This window comes from Jaculus jaculus, chromosome 10 (assembly GCF_020740685.1).
Source record: "Jaculus jaculus isolate mJacJac1 chromosome 10, mJacJac1.mat.Y.cur, whole genome shotgun sequence".
NCBI classification, from domain to species: Eukaryota; Metazoa; Chordata; class Mammalia; order Rodentia; family Dipodidae; genus Jaculus; species Jaculus jaculus.
Window position 1 is genome coordinate 93,843,054 of NC_059111.1, and position 17,779 is coordinate 93,860,832.

The following is a 17,779-nucleotide window of genomic DNA, read 5'->3' on the forward strand; positions in this document are numbered from 1 at the left end:
TTTTCGTGTTTGCCTTTGTTCCACTTTTCTTCTCTGCTCTACGTTGCCCCTCTTTCACGGGCCTCCATGGAGGTCACTCTGCAACCCATCTGCCCAGGCATGAGGGGAGCAGATTCCTCAGAAAGTAAATCCACAGTTCTCATCACCCAAAGACTCATCAGTAGTCAACTTGGCCTGAAGACTTCTGCTTGGCACTAGGTGGGTCAGAGGGGATTTTGGGACTGCTCAGGGACATCTTCTCCTGCCAGAGCGAGTCACCTTAGGTCAGGGGATAAGAACCGTTCTCGTATACCAGGCTCAGTAAACTCATAGCCACGAATACCCAGAGACGGTGTGAGTTTGAACTATGATGAAACATTTTAGATACGAATGGGAGAAAGCTGAACATGGTATCCAATCTTCTCAGAACTGTGTAGGGAAAGGTGATGTTTTGCAAAAGAGTAAAATAATGTCAGTTTTGCAAAAATATAAACAAGCAAATATAGTCTATAAATTGACTGCTGGCTCAGTAAAGAGTTGGGAATCGATGAATTAGAAAGTCTGCCCTCCAAGATTCAGGGAACAATGTGGGAGAAGATGGTGTAAAGAATTATAAGAGCCAGGGCTGGAGGGGATGGCTTAGTGAGTCAGGTGTTTGACTGCAAAGCCAAAGGACCCATGTTCGATTCCCCAGAACCCATGTAAGCCAGATGCACAAGGTGGCACATGTGTCTGGAGTTCATGTGCAGGGGCTGAAGACCCTGGCGTTCCCGTTCTCTGCACCTCCCTCCCCCTCAAATAAATTGAAAAAAAATTAGAAAAAAAGGAATATAAGAGCCAGAGAACAGAGAGGAGGACTTTGAAATGCTATATATGAAGTGGCCGCTGCATTTATGGCCTTACAGGGACTGTCATTATCTCCACAAGAGCTCCACAATATAGGGCCCATCAACATTTCATCATGGATGATGGAAGAGAGAGACAAAAGAGACATTGACATGGAAGAGTGACTAGCCAGAAGGAAGGCCTTCAGTAGACAGGGGATGAAGGAAAGAGGACAAACAGATGATAGGAGAGGATTATGATCAAAATATACTACGTACATGTCTGAAAACTGTCAATAAAAAATATAAGATGGGGGCTGGGGAAATGGCTTAGCGGTTAAGGCGTTTGCCTACAAAGCCCAAGTACCCTAGTTTGAGTCCCCAGGACCCACGTAAGCCAGATGCACAAGAGGGTTCATGCATCTGATGTTGTTTGCAGTGTCTGGAGGCCCCAGAGTGCCCATTCTGTCTTTCTGCCTCTTCCTCTCTCTCTCTCAAATAAATAAATAAAATAGTTTTTAAATGTTTAAAAAATATAAGGTGGGCTGCAGAGATGGCTTAGCACTTGCATGTGAAGCCTAAGGATGCAGGTTCGATTCCCCAGTACCTACATAAGCCAGATGCACAAGGTGGCACATGTGCCTGGAGTTTGTTTGCAGTGGCTAGAGGCCCTGACGTGCCCATTCTCTCTCTCTCCCTATCTGCCTCTGTCTAAATAAACAAATAGGACTTTTTTTTTTTTTAAGTTTAAAAGAAAGTACAAGAAAAAAGAAAGGGATGTGGTCCAGCACTAGGTATACACCTGAGGTCACTGTCTTAACTATTTTTGTCTGCTATAATGAAAAACCACACACAGGTGACTTACTTAACAAATGTTTATTTCCTGGAGGCTGAGATCTGACGGGTTCTTGGTGAAAAGCTCCCTCTCACGAGGCTTTTTCTTGGTTCATTGAAAGTGGGGGATGGGGCTGGAGGGATGGCTTAGCAGCTAAGGCATTTGTCTGCAAAGCCCAAGGAACCTGGTTCAAATCCCCAGGACCCATGTAAGCCAGATAGATGCACAAGGGGGCGCATGCATGCCCATTCTCTCCCTCTCACTCTCTCTTTCTCTCTCTCTCTCTCTCCCTCTTTCTCTCTGTCAAATAAATAAAAATAAATTATTATAAAAAAAGAAAGGGGGAGGAAAGGGAAGCGATTTCATACATCTTTTTATAAGGACATTATCCCACCGTAAGTAGGAGCTTCATCCACAAAACCTCAGCTGAACCAAACCACCTCCTAAAGGTTCCATCTCTAAATTCCAGCCCATCAGGTTAGGACTTTGGCCTATGACATATGAATTTAGGGAGTCACTAACATTCAATCTATAGTAGTAGTAAAAAACAAACTTTGCTTAGTTCGTCTCCTTCCACAACTCAACAAGGTTTTATGAGAATGACAATGTTAGAGAATATAATTTAGTTCCATCAAGGCATTTAAGAGATATTAAACAAATCCTGGAAGAACATGGGGCAGGTAATATGGGCTGGTAAACTAATATACTCATTGGTAAACCTCAAAAATATGCATGAATGCATCAAAGATAACGTGAAGGAATGTGTTCTTGGGACATGTCTCAAAGTTCTGTTCTTGAACTGATTCTATTCAACACAATCACTAGTGACCTGGATCAAGAGAGAGGAGATGTGGCTATTAAAAGGTGTTTACATTGCATTGAAATTAAATACATATATATATATATATATATATATATATATATATATATATATATATATACATATATATATAATATATATTAAACCTGAGTATTATAATCTGTCTCCCTCCTTAGCTCACTATTGGGCATTTTCAGTGTTCACGAGGCAATTGGGTGCTGATGTGGGTGGGGCCTCATGCTGGGGAATGTAAGTAGTGAGAGGCCAAACATATCACCATTTGAAAACAATGGAGTGTTCTAGAAAGAGAAAAGATTGGATGACGGGGTTGTGGGAGTCAGGGAGTGAAGCAGAGGAGAGGGCAGAATAGAAGTTACCAGTAGGGAAAAGGCTGCAAGGACCCGGAGCCCAGGGGGACAGGAACAGCGGTCACAAGCGGTTCCTAGGATGTCCTTTTCACAGTGCATGATGGATGTTTTCCTTACGTGTCGTGAACAGCCCATTGGTATGGACGCAATACTGCCAGGCATGGTGGTGCAGGCCTTTAATCCCAGCACTCGGGAGGCAGAGGTGGGAGGATCACCTTGAGTTCACAGCCACCCTGAGACTGCATAGTGAATTCCAGGTCAGCTTGGGCTAGAGTGAGACCCTTCCTCACAAACAAACAAACAAAATGCTGAATCTTTTTCCAAGACTTTAAGAGGTTAATTTTGCTTTCTTTTAAATACATTATCAAGTTGCATCAGAAACATAAAGACTTTTATGTTTTTCAGCCTACAGGAGTATGATGCGAAATTAGCAATGAAAAATATATTATCTGTGTTCATACTCAGAAATTGAAATGATGATCAGTGTTGTAAAGAATTTATTCTGGGGCTGGAGAGATGGCTTAGCGGTTAAGTGCTTGCCTGTGAAGCCTAAGGATCCCAGTTCGAGGCTCGGTTCCCCAGGTCCCACGTTAGCCAGATGCACAAGGGGGCGCACGCGTCTGGAGTTCGTTTGCAGAGGCTGGAAGCCCTGGCGCGCCCATTCTCTCTCTCTCCCTCTATCTGTCTTTCTCTCTGTGTCTGTCGCTCTCAAATAAATAAATAAACAATGAATAAAAAAAAAATTAAAAAAAAAAAAGAATTTATTCTGATAAATGAGAATCTGGATATGATGGCAAAATAGCCCTTTGCTTAATAAAATATTTTTTTTAAAAAGCTGGGCCGGGTGGCCCACACCTTTGGTTTTATTTATTTATGTATGTATGTATGTATGTATGTATGTATGTATGTATGTATGTATGTATTTGACAGAGAAAGAGGGAGGGGGAGAAAAGGAGAGAGAGAACGGGTGCACCAGGGCCTCAAATCACTGCAAACAAACTCCAGATGTGTGCGCCCCCTTGTGCATCTGGCTAACAATGTGTGTCTTGGGGAATTGAACCTGGGTCCTTTGGCTTTGCAGGCAAACACCTTGACGACTGAGCCATCCCTCCAGCCCTTAATAAAATTTTACATTGCAAAAAAATAAAAGAATATACTATCCATGTTCAAATGTCGTTTTACATGGGAATCTTTAGAAAACTGAAATGAAATATAGAAGGCAGCTATGCAAACACCAACACAGAAAAATAAACTGTGATGCAGATACAATCAAGGTCCTGTTTATAAGTCTAGTGAACAACTTTGCAAGTAGAGTATCAAGGAGAGGTAACCACATTTTTAAAAAAAAATAAAGTACAATCTACAACCTACTTAGATAAGCTCTGTATGAGTCACCCTGGCATGCTGCCAAGGTCAATAGCATTGTGAAGCACATTAACGGAGGGTAGAGTCCCTCAGGGAGCAATGACTGCTGATCCACTCGGAGACATGCTATACATGAATGACTATATGCAATCCGAGGCCCTTTACTCTCTGATAAATTTAAGTCCATTTGGGGGACAGTGGCCAAACTCAAAAAAGCAACTAAAATCCTGATATATTTGAAGCAACCAAAAGAATTAGTGTTGTCCAATATTAGCAAAGCAAACTCAAGGGAACACGTGCAGCTTCACATGGTTGAGGGGCTGCCAAGGCTGCTGTATCCGTTCTAGGCAACTGTTAAGATATGGAAGTGTGGGTCAATGAGTGCAATTTATCTTACATGGAGCTGTCCCAGCTCTCTGTGAGAAATCTTTTTCTCATAGTCAGAGCTTTCTGTGTGAATAGATTTCCTGGGGTGGTAGTGAATTCTCCTTCACTTGACATGTTTCAGGAACTAGGTAATCCTAAAGTGGAGACTGGAATTTGGACTCAATTGCCTGTGACATCTCTAAGAGTCTGATACTGTAGCTAGCTAGGCCACAGTGCCACGGGCCATGGTGTTGACTCAGCAGAAGTCTACTGACTTGAACTAGACCATGTATGAGGTCACATCTAGGGGAGAGAGTCAATACCTTACCCAAGATCACCATTAGGGAGTCAAGTCAAAGATGAGATCAGGGGATGGGGAGATGGCTCCGTGGTTAAAGGTGCTTAATTGCAAAGTCTGCTCACCCAGGTTCAATTCCCCTAGTACCCAGGTTCAATTCCCCAGTATGCATGTAAAACCAGATGCAAAAAGTGACACCTGTGTCTGGTATTTATTCCCAACAGCTAGAGACCATGGCATGCCCATGCACCACACACACACACACACACACACACACACAGAGAGAGAGAGAGAGAGAGAGAGAGAGAGAGAGAGAGAGAGAGAGAGAGAAATATTTTTTTAAATTTTTTGAATATTTTATTTATTTAGTTGAGAGAGTAGAAGAAGCAGAGAGAGAGGGAGAGAATGGGCACACCAGGGCCTCAAGCCACTGCAAATGAACTCCAAACACACGCACCCCCTGGTGCATCTGGCTTACATGGGTCCTGGGGAATCAAACCAGGATCCTTAGGTTTTTGCAGGCAAAGTGCCTTAGCCACTAAGCCATTTCTCCAGCCCTTTTAAAATAACTTTTTTTTTTTACAATTTTTTTTTTGTTGTTGTTGTTGTTTTTTATTTGAGAGCGACAGACACAGAGAGAAAGACAGATAGAGGAAGAGAGAGAATGGGCGCGCCAGGGCTTCCAGCCTCTGCAAACGAACTCCAGACGCGTGCGCCCCCTTGTGCATCTGGCTAACGTGGGACCTGGGGAACCGAGCCTCAAACCGCGGTCCTTAGGCTTCACAGGCAAGCGCTTAACCGCTAAGCCATCTCTCCAGCCCTAAAATAACTTTTTAAAGGATAAGGTCAGAAGCATAGCATCAGTGAGTAAGATGAAGGGAGTAGACACAGCCCAATGAAGCCCTGCCTCTTTCCCCTCCCCCACTGCCCCACCCCTTCCTTAGAGATGACCACTTTGCCAGCTGTCATGTGCTAACCAGCATGGAGCTATTATTTTCAGCATTTGCCCCCTAGGTCCATCTTCCACTCATGCACCCCAGCATACCCAGTCTTCATTCACTAGGGGCCCAAGTGGCTTCTGCCTTCCTTTCTACCTGGTAGCCTCTCCCTTCCCTGGGAGAACCCTGTCCTTCACTCCAGTCCTACCTCCTTTCACCTCAGAAGCCTTTACTGTCAGGATGTTGTGTGTTGGTATATATATGGTGCATGCACATGTGGGTACAGATGCATGCCCAGCTAGTGGACACTTGTGCAGAAGCCACGAGTGAAGGTAGAATGTCCTATACTGTTCTTCGGCACTGTTTCCTGGAGACAGTCTGTCACTGATGCGGAACTGCCATTGTTCATTCAGACTGACCAGAGAGCCCCAGTGACCCTCCTGTCCCGCCCCCTTTGGCATACCTGTAAGGCATACGTGGTCACACCCAGCTTTCTGTGTGGGTACCGGGGAGCTAACTCAGATGCCAAAGCTGGCACAGCAGGTGCCCTTACCCATGGAAGCACCTCCCCCAGCCCTTTCAGAAGTGTTCTGTAGCTAATATAAGGGCTTGAGAATCAGGGCTGGGGACTTTAGCATCAGGAAGAGACCTCAGGCAATAGGTATCGCGTCAGTTTGTACCAACTTACCTTAGGAACTGTCAACCCCGGAACTGGATGTGTTTCTGTCCCACACCTAACCATAACTGTGAACATTGAACAAACTCGAAGAGTGACTGCCTGAATTTCCTGCTCTCGTTTGTCCTTCGTGACCTGAACAAGGGCAACCTCGCCTCACCCCCACCCCCACCCCGAGGGAAATTTCATCATCACCAAGTGTACCCCTCTGGGAAGGGATGCATGGCAGCTTCTCCTGCAGGAGTTTGCAGTTGTCAGTCTCATTGTCCCTTTGCCATTCCTGACCATGCATCCTCCACATTGCCGTCGGCCACCACGAACTCCCTCATCATCTTCTGCAAATTAAGCCCGCAGAAGCTCATCCCTTCCTTCCCGGTGATTACCAACCCCTTGCAGGCAGTCATCACTTCCCTCCTGATTCTTCGTGATTATCTAGGAATTAAAACTATAGCAAAATGGAACGCATCTTGGCAGAGTGAGAAGGGAGGAAAAGACGGAAGGAGGGAAAGAGTGGGGAAGGAAGCAGCGACGATTGCGATGGCAAAGGCATCTTTCAAAGACAGAAACAGATATCACAGGTTTTCATGGCACTGTATAGGTGTTTTCTTTTAATTACGCTGTAATTGTACAGCAAAGTATTCCAAAGGGTAGTTTGCATAACTCATATCATGTTCAGAATCATCCATTCAAAAAAAAAAAAAAGCATTCATGGGATGTGTGCCCACAGCACTATGTTGCAAACCAAAGCTGTCTCAGCCGTAGTCACTGTCCTGGGGGGTTTCAGATGAGTGGGGGACAAAACAGTAAACAGGTCCAGTGGCATCAGTGACATACTAATGAAGCTATTGTAAGAGGATTTGTGTAGGAGCGAGGGGTGATAGGGAGATGGTGTCATTCAGAGAGCGCCTCTTCTAATCACAGCATCATATTCAACAACTATTTTTATTTATCAATAATGTCTGTGTGGCAATATTTTAAAAGGCAGGCTCACCGCTAACATGGGTTCTTCTAAGTTTAGGATTTGAAATTATAGAAAGTTGATGAGACTGCACTATTTAATTCATGTTGTGCATAGGGTGCTGATTACTGTACTTTTAGTATCCCAGTTTCATAAATACTGAATGAAATGGTGAACGAAGCCAAGGACTCTCATGAGCAGGAACCTCAGATCCACTCATTCTTTTTTCTATTCGCTGGTTGCATAAATATGTTCCGAGCTCCTGCGACATCATTCCCAAGCCCTGGTCAGGTGCCGGAGATAAAGTAGAACTCATGATGAACAAGGTCTTTGCTCCTGTGCTCAGTGAATTGGGGCCAAAGGCGAGAATGAACAGATGAAATGAATGAACAAGAGAATTTCTAGTTGTGCTGAGTTCTGTGAAGAAAATGGCAGCACAATGCAGTGAGGAGGAAAGGTCCTCAGGTTAGGGGAAAACTTCCATAGTGTGATTAACATCTAAACTGAGACTTAGACAATAAGAAGGAGTCAGCCAGGCGGGAAGCACAGTGAATAGGAAGGAGCTGGTTCAAAGACTATGCAGTGCATGTATGGAAGGAACAATCCTCAGTTCTAAGGATCAGTGTGGGCACAACTGAGAAAGGGAAGGAGGTGGAACCAGCTGCCGTCAACACACTACTATACACATAGCTAGGGGAAGTGAACCATGGCAGAGTTAGAAAAATCAGTCATCACTCAAAAGATCTTTGTGTCCTAAGACCTCTTACATCATAGCATCCCAGCCTGGTTTCCTAACAGTTAATCTATTGTTTCAGCTACTTTTCTTGTTGCTGTAACAAAATAAGTGACAAAAAGCAACTGGAGGGAGGCAGGAAGAAGAGGCTTATTTTAGCTCATAGTATAAGAGTATAGTCCATCGTGGCAGAGAGGGCATTGCGTGGCGGTAGAAGGAAACAGCTGTAACTATAGCAACAGGAGCTTGAGGCAGCTGGCCGGGTGGCATCCACAGTCAGGAAGCAGAGATGGATGTCTGAGGCTCAGCTGGCTTTCTTCAGCCAATGGGATGGTGCTGTCTCCTCCTCCCCCAGTTCACAGGAGGTCTCCCTTCTCAGTTAAACCTCTCAGGAAATGCCACCACAGACATGCCCAGACCAGTGTGTGCTAAGTGATAAAAGCCCTTTGAGTTGATGATCAGCACCAGCTACCCCCCTCTTGCCAACTTGATACCCAGACGCAACTCCTTATGTAATAACATTCCATGCCTGGTCCTTACAGTCTTATAATCATCTCATAATACAAAATGCCCATCTTTTTTTTTTTTTCTTGTTTGGTTTTTCGAGGTAGGGTCTCACACTAGCCTAGGCTGACCTGGAATTCACTATGGAGTCTCAGGGTGACCTCGAACTCATGGCGATCCTCCTACCTCTGCCTCCCGAGTGCTGGGATTAAAGGCGTGCGCCACCTCGCCCGGCTTTAAAATGCCCATCTTTAACAGTCCCTAAAAAAAAAATGGAAAAAAAAAAAGGAAATCTTCCAACGTTGTTCAAAAGCCCAAAGTTCAAAGTCTTTCCTAAGACTCAAGGCAACTATCTTAACGAGGAGCCCCTGTAAAAGAAAGAAAAATAAATAAATGAAGTTACATACTTCCAATATAAAATGGCACAGAATAAAAGCTCCCATTTCGAAATGGAGGCGTAGGAGCCCTAACAGGAAATACCAGACCAAAGCGAGAGAGGCACTCGGTAGAGCAAACGTAAAACCCCGCACGTCCACTACTGGGGCTGGTGGTGGAATCATCTGGATGCCAACGGTCTTGGGCAGCCCTGTCTATTCATCTCTGCTACCTGCAACACACAGCCCACTCTGCGCCTGCAGCTTTCCTTGGCACGTGTCCCACAGCCTTGGCATCTCCAAGCTGAGGTCTTCCTTGCGATTCAGGCTTTGCCTTCCTGCCGTCATGCAATTGTCCCCTTATGGGGAGTCTGACCCTGATAGACATTGTGTGACCTCAGTGGCTTCCTGTAACCTTAACGCAAGCCTCCATGACCCCCACCCCCTTGCATCTCTGAAGCCCGCAAAGCCAGTACTACGTGGACAATGCTGCCACCGGGCATCTTAAAGGCCGGCCCTGGGGAATACTTCCCTAGGTGAGTTTTTGTCAACCTGGGAACCTCCTGGACAACACCATCAGCCCACATTCTCTTCTTTCAAATGAATTTGGGCTTTCACAAGTTGGAGTCTTTGATGTATGGGGGTCATGGCCCCAGGATAGCTTGCTTATGGTCCTAGCGCGGGGGTGGGGGGAAGATCTGTAAACTGGCCATGGGATTACTAACATGAATACGGACTAGTCAGCATTCATTCATCCCACTAACGTGACCAGCATGGGAGCCTTGAGTAGAAGTTACTGGGAACGTGGGCCTGACAAGCTCAGCCCCGTGCACAAGCGCCTGCCTGCAAAGTACGAAGGGAGGATAGGAGCGAGCATTTCCGTGGTCGAGGCAGGAGACGTGGGTTATAAGCACCAGCTCCGAGCAAGCCCCCAGAAATGTCTCTGCCGCTCTTCCTCCTCTAGAACATGGAAGCGACAATACCTCTCCCCGTCAGGCAGGCTGTGAGGAATGGAAATTGCGAGAGAGGGCCATGAGCACCCAGCAGCTGCCCCTGGCTCTGTGGAGATGCGGCGAGAAAGTGCAACTTCTGTCCCTATTTATGTCTCCCGTTCTTTAAAAATACACTATACAGTTGTGCATATATTATAACATTCATCGTGCATTACAATAGCATATATATAACTCATAAATAAATACATGTACATATGTTGGGACTGCTCAAAAAATTGACTCATACAGGTCCATCTTTTTTTTTCCAAGTTGGAAAGCCTTTTTAAAGAATGTGATGCATATAGAGAATCTACCACGAGATTGGCACATACTGGACCCTCAGAAAAGGCTGTCTCTGCTCTCCCTTTCGGATGCATGAGAATGACAACTTTTAGTGGCAAGGACTGGCATCTGTCACAGTCACTCCCAACTCTACTTGCCAAAAGTTGCATATCATAAGCTTTTTTTGGCACCTCAAACTCCTCTCCCAGAAAGCAAGAGGGTAAGCGCTTCTCTATACACGCAGCTCCCAGGAGACCTTAAGGATCACCCAGCCTCTTGCCCCCCATAGCACTTCCCATTTCCACCTGCTGCCCATCTTCACAGCAGTTCCTGCCTGGTGGGTACTTCCAGGAAGTGGGAATACACTATGGCAAGAGGAAGGCAAAACCAGCCAGGCCCGATAAACCAGGTAGTAAAGGGCTCCTTGGGAGAGGAGGATTGAAACCGCAAGGGCTGGGCATTCTCCGCATAATTCACTTCTCCCTGGGAGCCCTGTCTCTCATTAGCATGAACAAATGAGATGGCCGCGATCCGCCTTCCATCTGCCCTCCTCTTTCTCCGCGTGTATTCCAGACACTTCTCAGAGCTCATCCCTTTCTCCCCCCCCCCCCAACCCCCGCCAGCATCACCTCGGTGGTGGGCGAGAGACAAAGAACAGCCAGGGGTGGCAGATAGAGGAAACAGAGTCACAAGGTTGCTGAGTGGCTTGGCTAGAATACACCCAGTAGTCCTAACAGGGGATCCAAATCACTTTTCTCATTAAAAGCCCAAAGATTAAAAAAGAAGAAAAAAAAAAAAAAAGTCCTTCACCTATGGCCCTTCCATAGTACCTTTACCATGGGCTATGCCTGCTGTGGAGGCATTGTTCATTCGTTTAACTTAACCTCTCCCCTCCCAAGCTTTTGGGTTTGTCTTTAAAAACTCACATTAAATTCTCACTTAACGATCTGACTGGCTCCCCTTTAGTTCCCTGTAAGCGAGCTGCCGATAAAGGAATAAACTTGCTGAAGAAATAAAAAGAAGAAGAAGAAGCCTCCAGAACACTATCCCTTTATGCTGCCTGTCCCGGCCGAAGGCCCTCTCAAATGATTGAGAGATAATGCTGATAGAATTCCACATTGTGACTAGATTAGGGCTTCCATGGCAAGATAAATACAAAAGCAAGGCTAAGACGGTTCATCAAAACTAACCCCCCCACGTGCCCTCTCCCCACTCCCCCACTTTCTTCCTCGCTTTGTCATAGATACTTACTGCTTTGCCTGCTTTGATCCTTTTTTTTTTCAAAATAATGTGTTTTATGTAACACACACACACACACACACACACACACACACACGCAACTGAAAGCAAATTAAATTAGCAAGAATAACCATCCGCCCTTGTTTATGGTGACACAGATGATGCCCGAAGGTAAACCACATGTGGATTAATTCCTAGAAATGCCATAGAGCTTTGTAAAAATTAATTTATTTTTTAACTTCCATGATTGTGAACAATATCCCATGGTAATGCCCTCCCTCCTCCCCATTTTCCCCTTTGAAACTCCATTCTCCATCATATCCCCTCCCCCTCTCAATCAGTCTCTTTTATTTTGATGTCATCATCTTTTCCTCCTATTGTGATGGTCTTGTGCAGGTGGTTTCAGACACTGTGAGGTCATGGATATCCAGGCCATTTTGTATCTGGAAGAGTACATGTTAAGTAGCCCTACCCTTCCTTTGGCTCTTATATTCTTTCCGCCACCTCTTCTGCAGTGGACCCTGAGCCTTGGAAGGTGTGATTGAGATATTGCAGTGCTGAGCACTCCTCTGTCACTTCTTCTCAGCACCATGGTGCCTTCTGAGTCATCCCAAGGTCACTGCCATCTGAAAAGAGAAGATTTTCTCCCAAAACTGAGACCAGCATTAATTTATGGGTATGAACATTAACAGAAGTGCTCCTTGGGCAGTTTGGTGAGCATGGTATATGCTCATCTGTTTTGTTCAGACTCTATTTTATTGAGATGAAAATCCCTGGGCCCTGGGATCTACCTCAGTGAAACTGTTCACCTGCACAATTGACGAGCAATGTGGCTGTCACGGAATAGAAATTAACGTGTGGCAGCTGATTGTCGCCTTCTTTCCAGCCCCCACCACCACCCCCCGCCCCCCGCTCCAACTTGTTGGGGTTAATCACATCCGCAGAGAACAGGTTTCACTCAGGGAAAGGAAAACATCTGCATCATGGGAATTTGTCATCTTTCAGGTCTCATGACACATCCTGATTCATTTTCAGATTCAAATGGGGAGACACAGGGACACCACCCCCAGGTGATCAGTGACAGCCTGGGTGTACCGGTCAGACCTGACTTTCATCAGTCACAGAAATGGATTCCGTTTGCCGCTTTAGTAAAGATGGAACTTGCTAGAAGAACGTCATTGCCTCACAAAATGGACAGCCTAGAGGATGACTCCAGTAGGCCCAGCACAATCAGGCTACAGAAGTCTCCTCACCACTACAGCCCTAGAATGCAAAATGACCTCCGCATAGCGGGGTGCATTCACTAGGGGCAAAATCTAAGGTATTTATCCATCCTCGCCTTACTGGAGGAAGGAGGAGGAAGGTCTGCCCTTTCCGTTGTCAGTGGACAAACAAGCACTTTGTACTAGGAAGTAGCATACAGTAGGGGACCCCCCATAACCAGGCCAGGTGCTTCTAGAGGCAATTGGATGAGAAGCAGTACAAAATTGATGGAAGACCTCTACAGCCAGGCTAAGAAAAGGATGCTAAGGAACTCTATGCTTAGTCTGAGCAACAGATAGGAGGCAGCTTGCAATAACAGAAGTTGCTCTACATGAGGCTTGGAAAATCTAGACCCTAGCTTTGGGCACCATCACCAGGTGCGGTCCTTGCTATCTTACTCACTGATAAGGATTTAATTATGCCCTCCATAATTGGAGTTACTCTGTCGCAAGCAACGGAGCTATCAGAAACGAAGAGAGGCTTGACACAGATCCTTCCCCAGAGCCTACAATGGGCACATGACACTGCCAACACCTTGAGCCTGAACTTCCAGGCCCCAGAACTGTGAGCCAGTACATTTCCAAGCCACTCGGTTTCATGGTTCTTTGTGATGGCAGCTCTAGAAACTAACATGTGTCCTTCATAAGGGGAAGGGACTAGATTATATCTGTGGCTCTCTATTGGAGTCTAGACTTGACCTTGAGCTTTAGTCTCAAAAGTCCTAGAACTTCTTGGGCAGAACTCTTTGAAAACCATGGGGCCAAGTGATCTCCAAGGTTCCTTCATGCTTTCTACATTGATTGCCTTTGTAGTTTAGGTTTTTTTTTTCTTTTTTTTTTTTTTTTTTTTTTTTACCTGTTCAAGACCTCAGAAAGGATATTTTAAGCACATTTTCTTCTCTAGCTATGTGGATTTGGTAGTACCTGGATGGACCTCATGCAGGCTTCTATCCCCAAAATATCTAATTAGTCGGGGAAGAGGCTAGAGAAGGAGACTCTCTGTGCAAGGACTACAAAGTGTGATTCCCGTTCAGATGTAGGTAGATGATAGAAAGAGAGCGACAGAGACATAGAGCTATAGATTAGATGATAGATCTGAGATAGATAATAGAAAGATAGATACATAGGTAGATACATAGACACATAGGCATAGAGCTATAGATTAGACAGATGAGAGATCTGAGCTAGGTAGATGATGATAGATGATAGATAGATAGATAGATAGATAGATAGATAGATGATTGATCTAAAGATCCAAGTCTCATTCTAGCCTTCTAGACCATTCTAGACCTTATCCATCACCTCCACCTCCTCAAGTCCCACAGTGGAGCCAGCCTGCTGAAAGTCTCCATCACATATTAGTCCTTATCTTCCTATAGCCACTCCCAGCATCAATGGCCATATCCCACACATATCACAAGTAACTCGAGGCAGCAGGCATCATCTCAAGCTTGGTTACAATTGTGTCTTAAGTCTCCACCTCGGACATCTACGCTGTGGGCCTGGGTGGCTGTTTCCCACGCTAGACTAGGGCCCCTGAGAATAGGGACTAGTGTGCTCATCTTTTACATCCTTGGACACAAAGGATAAACTAACCACGCCTCAGTGTGAAGACCCCCACCCGAGGCTCATATTATTTAAAGTCTTGAAAGACATGCATTCACAACAAGCACACATTAAGTCACAGCACAGAGGGAAACTGGTCCAAGTGGACTTGCCCAGCCTGATTTTTTTTTTTAATTTTTTATTTATTTATTTGAGAGCGACAGACACAGAGAGAAAGACAGATAGAGGGAGAGAGAGAGAATGGGCACGCCAGGGCTTCCAGCCTCTGCAAACGAACTCCAGACGCATGCGCCCCCTTGTGCATCTGGCTAACGTGGGACCTGGGGAACCGAGCCTCGAACCGGGGTCCTTAGGCTTCACAGGCAAGCGCTTAACCGCTAAGCCATCTCTCCAGCCCCCCAGCCTGATTTTACCACAGTGCTAGTAGATACATACGTGCAAGAAAAAAAAGAAGAGAAGTTGTCTTCTTTCCCCCCAAGTGATAATATAAAATGATTCCATACACAAACATTTAAAAAAGTAGTAGGATGGCTGTCTTATGGACCCGGTATTTATTATTTTCTGCACCTATAGACATCATGGGATTTCATTTCTAGACACTATAGCATTCTTATGTTCATAATAAACCATTACCCATATATCTGAAGGACCCTTATCATGCATCTAAGAGGATAATGCTGTCCATACTGCCTAACTTACATTTTATTGTGTTTTGTAGTTAGTATGTTTCATAGTTATTTTATAGGAATATATTTTATAGGGTTTTTTTGCAGGGGGGGTTTGAGGTAGGGTCTCGCTCTAGCCCAGACTAACTGGAAATTCTCTATGTAGTCTCAGGGTGGCCTCAAATTCATGGCGATCCACCTATCTCTGCCTCCTGAGCACTGGGATTAAAGGCGTGCACCACCACACCCGGCTTTATTTTGTAGTGTTTTCTTTTTTTAAATAACAATGCTTTTATGTTTTGGTTGTTTAAGACAGGGTCTTACTGTGTAGCCTTGGCTGGCCTGGAACTTGCTATGTAGGCCAACCTGATCTTCTACCTCCAAAACACTTAAATTCTATGTGCTACCACACAGACCTGATATATCCTGGTTTTATATATAACCAAGATCCAATCAAAGCTGAGACATTGCATTTGGTTGTCTTTGAGCCTCCTTTAACCCACCCAATAGGTATAAGCCTCCAGCTCTTTTATTTTATGACACTGACTCCAGCTGATGGTTTTATTGGAATCTTTATATTCTGGTCGCATCTAATTGTTTCTCCATGAAGTTTGACTTGTCCCCTGGTTCCCTGGTGGTAGCTGTCATTCTGAATTGCCAGCGATTCTGTGTAGGCTGAGGCTAAGAGGGAGTGGAACTAAATGTGTACAGAGTTTTTCCTTACCACATACAACTCTGTGTCAACAGCTCCGCCATGACAGATACCCAGTGCCCAGGCCTGTGGATCCGGTGCTCCAGACATCAGAAAGCATGGCTGCCCCTCTCCAAAATCTGTTGCCTTTGAGGCTGAAGTGAACACAACTGGAAACATACATGCAACCCCACAGAAGATTATGATGATTTAAAGGTTTCTCCGTGATTTATGCCTCTTTAATTAAGGGTTTTTATGCTTTAATGAAAAAGTTGCCCAGTTTGTCTTTACTTCTGAAAAATGTGTTTATGGTTGACTGCTTCAGTGAATTAACTAGTATCAAGCCCCAGGGGTGGCCCCACGCTTGAGTCCTTGAGCTCATTTTCTGGATAGGAGGAAGGAGGTCAGTGAGAAATGCCATTAAGAAGGGAGCTGTGACAACTTTCATTACTTTTTGATGATCAAGCAATAATTTTCCATGATAAATCATCTCATTATACCTCAGACTTGGAGATAGAATCTAAATGTCATGGTTTTGCTAATAAAAAAAAAAAATGGAACCTTGTTTTCAGGAGATTTACCTCCACTGAAATGATGCAGAATACTTCGTATTTTATGATAGTTTGTAATTTGTCACAAATCTTTACATAAGCTCTTGGCTGGCTCTAACTATGTTTAGTGTACAGCTGTGCAGTTGGCCAGCCTCCTCTTTTAAAGCTAGATGTTGTCCCTGACTGACTGACTCTGTTTCTTGACCATTGCACTGAGCTCAGTCTAGAATTAGAATACCTCCCTTGAGTCTACACTCAGGAATATTAGCCTTTTGCTTTGTATTCTTACTGGAATTATTTCTAATCATACATTTTTTTTCTTACTCCTGTCTGAACTATACCATGTGTGCCCATGTCTATCTCTCCCATGAGTATCTTGTCTCCGCTACAAGGCTGCTCCCCATTTTTCCAACCCCCACCCAGGTAGAACTTAGGACAGCATTGTTTGTGGTGTTACACACTACCATGAGCAGAGCTGTCCCGAACTATCTAATCATCCTATGTCCATCTCCTTTGCTGAAACAAATCTAACTCCTAGAAATTATAATCTGATCATCTCTTTCTTTTCCTTTTCTGCTCTTACTTGACATTCTTCCTTTTGTTCTTTTCTGTCCCACCAGACATTAGATCAGAGACATGTCTCAACCATGTTCCTTACTCATGACACATTCATGCGTGCATGGTCTCTCTCCGTTCTTCACCACTGATCCATTCATTCTTATTCATATATTTACTTATTCCAGTTTATTCCTCCTTCTAGTCTTGTTACCTCAATCACTGACTACTGTTTTAATGAGCTTAGTGGGGTTCTTCAGTTCATATGCATCCCCATAAAATGTGTACCTCCTATGCATACAGAACTTTAATTTGCATAAGTACATATGACATATGCTTTATTTTGTTTCCTACTCTTATCACTCAATATTATCTCTTAAAGAACCATTCTTTTTTGTGGCATAACTTCTTTTTTAAATTTGTTTTAAAGTATTTTATTTTATTTATTTATTTGAGAGAGGGAAAGAGGCAGAGTGAGAGGCAGAGAGAGAGAATGGGCACTCCAGGGCTTCCAGACACTGCAAAAGAACTCAAGATGCATATGCCACCTTGTGCATCTGGCTTATGTGGGTCCTGGGGAATCAAACGAGGTTCTTTGGCTTTGCAAGCAAGCGTCTTAACTGCTAAGCCATCTCTCCAGCCCCTTAAAGAACGATTCTTGATGCTAACCCTAACCTGTGTCTTTTAACCCCTGTGATATAGTACTCGGCAGTACATACAGTATATTGCACCTGACATTTTCACTCCTCATTGATAGGCACCCAGATTATCCCTAAATCCCCTTAGGGACTATGAAATATATTATATAGTTATATAAATATAAATATATATGTGTATACACATATGCATATACACATATATATGTGTGTGTATATACATATAAGTATATATATAACATAATATATATAATTATATATATTATATATAATATAATATAA